The sequence below is a fragment of the Ranitomeya variabilis genome, chromosome 4 (assembly GCF_051348905.1).
Source record: "Ranitomeya variabilis isolate aRanVar5 chromosome 4, aRanVar5.hap1, whole genome shotgun sequence".
Lineage (NCBI taxonomy): Eukaryota > Metazoa > Chordata > Amphibia > Anura > Dendrobatidae > Ranitomeya > Ranitomeya variabilis.
This window is the reverse complement of record NC_135235.1, coordinates 601,252,033-601,259,532: the sequence shown is the minus strand read 5'-3', so window position 1 is coordinate 601,259,532 and position 7,500 is coordinate 601,252,033. Positions and strand designations below refer to the sequence as shown.

General features: G+C 60.1%; 1 protein-coding gene and 1 long non-coding RNA gene across 2 annotated transcripts in view; one reads left to right on the top strand and one right to left on the bottom strand.

Annotated features, from left to right (window-relative positions):
* Nucleotides 1-7,500, top strand: part of LOC143765983 (uncharacterized) — a 174,982-nt gene that overhangs the window by 99,255 nt on the left and 68,227 nt on the right. The gene's annotated exons all lie outside the window — the stretch shown is intronic.
* Nucleotides 6,061-7,500, bottom strand: part of LOC143765981 (uncharacterized) — a 4,901-nt gene continuing 3,461 nt past the window's right edge. The window contains exon 2 of the long non-coding RNA XR_013213492.1: nt 6,061-6,692. This is a non-coding gene — a long non-coding RNA (uncharacterized LOC143765981). The remainder of the gene's footprint in view (nt 6,693-7,500) is intronic.

Genomic DNA, 7,500 nt, shown 5'->3' with positions numbered 1-7,500 from the left:
GACTCCGCCCACCGACAGCCACTGCTACGCCCCTTCTCAGCTGCAAAAGTAGTGGTCTCCACCTTCTTCGCCTGCAGACTCGCCAACCGACAGCCAACTGCTACGCCCCTTCTCAGCTGCAGAAGTAGTGAAGTCTCCGCCTCCTTGTCTCCTTCGCCTGCAGACTCGCCCACCGACAGCCAACTGCTACGCCCCTTCTCAGCTACAGAAGTAGTGAAGTCTCCGCTTCCTTGTCTCCTTTGCCTTCAGACTCGCCAACCGACAGCCAACTGCTACGCCCCTTCTCAGCTGCAGAAGTAGTGAAGTCTCCGCCTCCTTGTCTCCTTTGCCTGCAGACTCGCCAACCGACAGCCAACTGCTACGCCCCTTCTCAGCTGCAGAAGTAGTGAAGTCTCCACCTCCTTGTCTCCTTCGCCTGCAGACTCGCCAACCGACAGCCAACTGCTACTCCCCTTCTCAGCTGATTGGCCGTTTCAGAAGGCAACGTTATTGACTGCGCAGACGCCTTCCGTAACCTAGCAACCGCAGCCTGTCCAGGCACTCCTCCATTGTCACCCTGTCTGTTATGTAACCCTGTGTGCCATGATCTCTCCTGTAACTGTGGTGCAGCCGCTGTTTCTATACATTTCTTAATTCTCCAGCCTGAATATTAACCAATAAACACTAATGTCTTGTTTGGGGACCACCCAGGATTCCCAGCCCCCCAGAATGATGATTTTGCTTAGTTTTACAGAAGCCACCCCCCCCCTGGGCTGAAGTACCACTCCCCCTGTCCCTGCAGATCGGGTGAAATTGGAGTTAACCCTTTCACCCGATCTGCAGGAACGCGATCATTCCATGACGCCACATATTGGCACCGACTTTCATGACGCCTACGTGGCGTCAAAGGTCGGGAAGGGGTTAAACCTATAAAAAACAGAAAGGAAACAAACGCCGAATAAGAAACTAACTTCAGCCTCGTGGGTAAAACTAAAATGCATGTTTATTGACAAATGGTGAGCGGAGCCAGCCGAATCACCAAAGAGAGTTCATCGCTACTCCGCAGAGTGTTCATCGCTGCTCCGCTGAGCGGGGCGCAGGTCAGGCTCCGGCACCTCTTTAGTCTCCGTGAGGTATTGTGATGTGTTGTGGGGTGCCATCATTCCTGGCTTGCGCTTCCGTAGGCGCTTCCACCACCTCCTCCTCCTCTTGTTTTGCGACTTGCGCCTTCGGTACTTGTTTCTGCACTGCTGCCTGGGCTTTGTATAGTTAGCAGGGCAGGACTGGGTGGATGTGGAGGGATTTTCGGGGCACTGACACTCCCCTCTCTCCTCCTCAACAGGGTCTTCTTTCCCCGCTGATTCCGCCAAGCCCGTTCCCTTGGCTGTGGTTTCGCTAGATAGTAGGTAGGGACAGTGGGAATCTCGTTCATCCATTCATTCGCGTCACTAATTAGATGACGAGGCATTTGGCTACCTTAAGAGAGTCATAGTTACTCGCGCCGTTTACCCGCGCTTCATTGAATTTCTTCACTTTGACATTCAGAGCACTGGGCAGAAATCACATTGCGTCAACACCCATCTCGGGCCTTCGCGATGCTTTGTTTTAATTAAACAGTCGGATTCCCCTGGTCCACACCAGTTCTAAGTCAGCTGCTAGGCGCCGGCCGAGGAGAGGCACCGTCCGGCCCGGCTCCCCCCGCCGCGCCCGCCGGGGGCGAACCCGTCGGGACGGGAAGGGGGGCGGCGGAGAGGCGCCCGCCGCAGCCGGGGCGATCCACGGGAAGGGCCCGGCGTGCTTCCAGAGTCGCCGCTGCCCGCCTGGACCCCCCCGCACGACCGTTCCCGGCCCGCCCGGCAACCCGTCTCCGTCCGGGTCCCCGCGCGCGCGCCCTCGTGGGCGAAACGCGTGGGGTCGGGTGGGGGGTTCGGGCGGCTGAGGGCAGGCCGGAGGTCGCGCGCCCAGCCCCGCTTCGCGGCCCGACCGGCCCAGCCCTTAGAGCCAATCCTTATCCCAAAGTTACGGATCTGACTTGCCGACTTCCCTTACCTACATTGTTCCAACTTGCCCGAGGCTGTTCACCTTGGAGACCTGCTGCGGATATGGGTACGGCCCGGGGCGAGATTTACACCAACTCCCCCGGATTTTCAAGGGCCAGCGAGAGCTCACCGGACGCCGCCGGAACCGCGATGCTTTCCAAGGCTCGGGCCCCTCTCTCGGGGCGAACCCGTTCCAGGGCGCCCTGCCTTTCACAAAGAAAAGAGAACTCTCCCCGGGGCTCCCGCCGGCTTCTCCGGGATCGTTTGCGTTGCCGCTCTGGGCGCCCCCGCCACCCCCCCTTGTTTAGGGGGGGGAGGCAGCGGGGCGCCCGTCTCCGCTGCTCCGGGTTCGGGGATCTGAACCCGACTCCCTTTTGATTGGCCGAGGGCGACGGAGGCCTTCGCCCGTCCCTTCGGAACGGCGCTCGCCCATCACTTAGGACCGACTGACCCATGTTCAACTGTTGTTCACATGGAACCCTTCTCCACTTCGGCCTTCAAAGTTCTCATTTGAATATTTGCTACTACCACCACGATCTGCACCCGCGGCGGCTCCATCCGGGCCCTCGTCCGGGACTTCAGCGCTCACCACGGCGGCCCTCTTACTCGTCGCGGCCTAGCCCCCGCGGGCTTCGACTGCCGGCGACGGCCGGGTATGGGTCCGACGCTCCAGCGCCATCCATTTTCAGGGCTAGTTGATTCGGCAGGTGAGTTGTTACACACTCCTTAGCGGATTCCGACTTCCATGGCCACCGTCCTGCTGTCTATATCAACCAACACCTTTTCTGGGGTCTGATGAGCGTCGGCATCGGGCGCCTTAACCCGGTGTTCGGTTCATCCCGCAGCGCCAGTTCTGCTTACCAAAAGTGGCCCACTGGGCGCGCGCATTCCACGCCCGGCTCCAGGCCAGTGAGCCGGGCTTCTTACCCATTTAAAGTTTGAGAATAGGTTGAGATCGTTTCAGCCCCAAGACCTCTAATCATTCGCTTTACCGGATAAAACTGGGTCCCTGGAGCGCGCCAGCTATCCTGATGGAAACTTCGGAGGGAACCAGCTACTAGATGGTTTGATTAGTCTTTCGCCCCTATACCCAGGTCAGACGACCGATTTGCATGTCAGGACCGCTGCGGACCTCCACCAGAGTTTCCTCTGGCTTCGTCCTGCCCGGGCATAGTTCACCATCTTTCGGGTCCTATCGCGCGCGCTCGTGCTCCACCTCCCCGACGGAGCGGGTGAGGCGGGCCGGTGGTGCGCCCGCCGTGTCAACCCCCCGGAGTAGGCGGCGGGATCCCACCTCGGCCGGGGCGCCCCGGCCTTCACCTTCATTGCGCCACAGGGTTTCGCGTCAAGCCCTCGGACTCGCGCGCACGTTAGACTCCTTGGTCCGTGTTTCAAGATGGGTCAGGTGGGTCGCCGACATCGCCGCGGACCCCTGGCGACCGGACCCCAGCCTCCCCCCAGCAGAATCCGCCCACCGACAGCCACTGCTACGCCCCTTCTCAGCTGCAGAAGTAGTGGTCTCCGCCTCCTTGGCCTGCAGACTCCGCCCACCGACAGCCACTGCTAGGCCCCTTCTCAGCTGCAGAAGTAGTGGTCTCCGCCTCCTTGTCTCCTTCGCCTGCAGACTCCGCCAACCGACAGCCAACTGCTACGCCCCTTCTCAGCTGCAGAAGTAGTGAAGTCTCCGCCTCCTTGTCTCCTTTGCCTGCAGACTCGCCCACCGACAGCCACTGCTACGCCCCTTCTCAGCTGCAGAAGTAGTGGTCTCCGTCTCCTTGGCCTGCAGACTCCGCCCACCGACAGCCACTGCTACGCCCCTTCTCAGCTGCAAAAGTAGTGGTCTCCACCTTCTTCGCCTGCAGACTCGCCAACCGACAGCCAACTGCTACACCCCTTCTCAGCTGCAGAAGTAGTGAAGTCTCCGCCTCCTTGTCTCCTTTGCCTGCAGACTCGCCCACCGACAGCCAACTGCTACGCCCCTTCTCAGCTGCAGAAGTAGTGAAGTCTCCGCCTCCTTGTCTCCTTCGCCTGCAGACTCGCCCACCGACAGCCAACTGCTACGCCCCTTCTCAGCTACAGAAGTAGTGAAGTCTCCGCTTCCTTGTCTCCTTTGCCTTCAGACTCGCCAACCGACAGCCAACTGCTACGCCCCTTCTCAGCTGCAGAAGTAGTGAAGTCTCCGCCTCCTTGTCTCCTTTGCCTGCAGACTCGCCAACCGACAGCCAACTGCTACGCCCCTTCTCAGCTGCAGAAGTAGTGAAGTCTCCACCTCCTTGTCTCCTTCGCCTGCAGACTCGCCAACCGACAGCCAACTGCTACTCCCCTTCTCAGCTGATTGGCCGTTTCAGAAGGCAACGTTATTGACTGCGCAGACGCCTTCCGTAACCTAGCAACCGCAGCCTGTCCAGGCACTCCTCCATTGTCACCCTGTCTGTTATGTAACCCTGTGTGCCATGATCTCTCCTGTAACTGTGGTGCAGCCGCTGTTTCTATACATTTCTTAATTCTCCAGCCTGAATATTAACCAATAAACACTAATGTCTTGTTTGGGGACCACCCAGGATTCCCAGCCCCCCAGAATGATGATTTTGCTTAGTTTTACAGAAGCCACCCCCCCCCTGGGCTGAAGTACCACTCCCCCTGTCCCTGCAGATCGGGTGAAATTGGAGTTAACCCTTTCACCCGATCTGCAGGAACGCGATCATTCCATGACGCCACATATTGGCACCGACTTTCATGACGCCTACGTGGCGTCAAAGGTCGGGAAGGGGTTAAACCTATAAAAAACAGAAAGGAAACAAACGCCGAATAAGAAACTAACTTCAGCCTCGTGGGTAAAACTAAAATGCATGTTTATTGACAAATGGTGAGCGGAGCCAGCCGAATCACCAAAGAGAGTTCATCGCTACTCCGCAGAGTGTTCATCGCTGCTCCGCTGAGCGGGGCGCAGGTCAGGCTCCGGCACCTCTTTAGTCTCCGTGAGGTATTGTGATGTGTTGTGGGGTGCCATCATTCCTGGCTTGCGCTTCCGTAGGCGCTTCCACCACCTCCTCCTCCTCTTGTTTTGCGACTTGCGCCTTCGGTACTTGTTTCTGCACTGCTGCCTGGGCTTTGTATAGTTAGCAGGGCAGGACTGGGTGGATGTGGAGGGATTTTCGGGGCACTGACACTCCCCTCTCTCCTCCTCAACAGGGTCTTCTTTCCCCGCTGATTCCGCCAAGCCCGTTCCCTTGGCTGTGGTTTCGCTAGATAGTAGGTAGGGACAGTGGGAATCTCGTTCATCCATTCATTCGCGTCACTAATTAGATGACGAGGCATTTGGCTACCTTAAGAGAGTCATAGTTACTCGCGCCGTTTACCCGCGCTTCATTGAATTTCTTCACTTTGACATTCAGAGCACTGGGCAGAAATCACATTGCGTCAACACCCATCTCGGGCCTTCGCGATGCTTTGTTTTAATTAAACAGTCGGATTCCCCTGGTCCACACCAGTTCTAAGTCAGCTGCTAGGCGCCGGCCGAGGAGAGGCACCGTCCGGCCCGGCTCCCCCCGCCGCGCCCGCCGGGGGCGAACCCGTCGGGACGGGAAGGGGGGCGGCGGAGAGGCGCCCGCCGCAGCCGGGGCGATCCACGGGAAGGGCCCGGCGTGCTTCCAGAGTCGCCGCTGCCCGCCTGGACCCCCCCGCACGACCGTTCCCGGCCCGCCCGGCAACCCGTCCCCGTCCGGGTCCCCGCGCGCGCGCCCTCGTGGGCGAAACGCGTGGGGTCGGGTGGGGGGTTCGGGCGGCTGAGGGCAGGCCAGAGGTCGCGCGCCCAGCCCCGCTTCGCGCCCCGGCCCGACCGGCCCAGCCCTTAGAGCCAATCCTTATCCCAAAGTTACGGATCTGACTTGCCGACTTCCCTTACCTACATTGTTCCAACATGCCAGAGGCTGTTCACCTTGGAGACCTGCTGCGGATATTGGTACGGCCCGGGGCGAGATTTACACCAACTCCCCCGGATTTTCAAGGGACAGCGAGAGCTCACTGGACGCCGCCGGAATCGCGATGCTTTCCAAGGCTCGGGCCCCTCTCTCGGGGCGAACCCGTTCCAGGGCGCCCTGCCTTTCACAAAGAAAAGAGAACTCTCCCCGGGGCTCCCGCCGGCTTCTCCGGGATCGTTTGCGTTGCCGCTCTGGGCGCCCCCGCCACCCCCCCCTTGTTTGGGGGGGGAGGCAGCGGGGCGCCCGTCTCCGTCGCTCTGGGTTCGGGGATCTGAACCCGACTCCCTTTCAATCGGCCGAGGGCGACGGAGGCCATCGCCCGTCCCTTCGGAACGGCGCTCGCCCATCACTTAGGACTGACTGACCCATGATCAACTGCTGTTCACATGGAACCCTTCTCCACCTCGGCCTTCAAAGTTCTCATTTGAATATTTGCTACTACCACCACAATCTGCACCCGCGGCGGCTCCGTCCGGGCCCTCGCCCGGGACTTCAGCGCTCACCGCGGCGGCCCTCCTACTCGTCGCGGCCTAGCCCCCGCGGGCTTCGACTGCCGGCGACGGCCGGGTATGGGTCTGACGCTCCAGCGCCATCCATTTTCAGGGCTAGTTGATTCGGCAGGTGAGTTGTTACACACTCCTTAGCGGATTCCGACTTCCATGGCCACCGTCCTGCTGTCTATATCAACCAACACCTTTTCTGGGGTCTGATGAGTGTCGGCATCGGGCGCCTTAACCCGGCGTTCGGTTCATCCCGCAGCGCCAGTTCTGCTTACCAAAAGTGGCCCACTGGGCGCCCACATTCCACGCCCGGCTCCAGGCCAGCGAGCCGGGCTTCTTACCCATTTAAAGTTTGAGAATAGGTTGAGATCGTTTCAGCCCCAAGACCTCTAATCATTCGCTTTACCGGATAAAACTGGGTCCCTGGAGCGCGCCAGCTATCCTGAGGGAAACTTCGGAGGGAACCAGCTACTAGATGGTTCGATTAGTCTTTCGCCCCTATACCCAGGTCAGACGACCGATTTGCACGTCAGGACCGCTGCGGACCTCCACCAGAGTTTCCTCTGGCTTCGTCCTGCCCGGGCATAGTTCACCATCTTTCGGGTCCTATCGCGCGCGCTCGTGCTCCACCTCCCCGATGGAGCGGGCGAGGCGGGCCAGTGGTGCGCCCACCGTGTCAACCCCCCGGAGCAGGCGGCGGGATCCTACCTCGGCCGGGGCGCCCCGGCCTTCACCTTCATTGCGCCACAGGGTTTCGCGTCGAGCCCTCGATCTCGCGCGCGCGTTAGACTCCTTGGTCCGTGTTTCAAGACAGGTCAGGTGGGTCGCCGACATCGCCGCGGACCCCTGGCGACCAGACCCCAGCCTCCCCCCAGCAGAATCCGCCCACCGACAGTCACTGCTACGCCCCTTCTCAGCTGCAGAAGTAGTGGTCTCCGTCTCCTTGTCTCCTTTGCCTGCAGACTCGCCCACCGACAGCCAACTGCTACGCCCCTTCTCAGC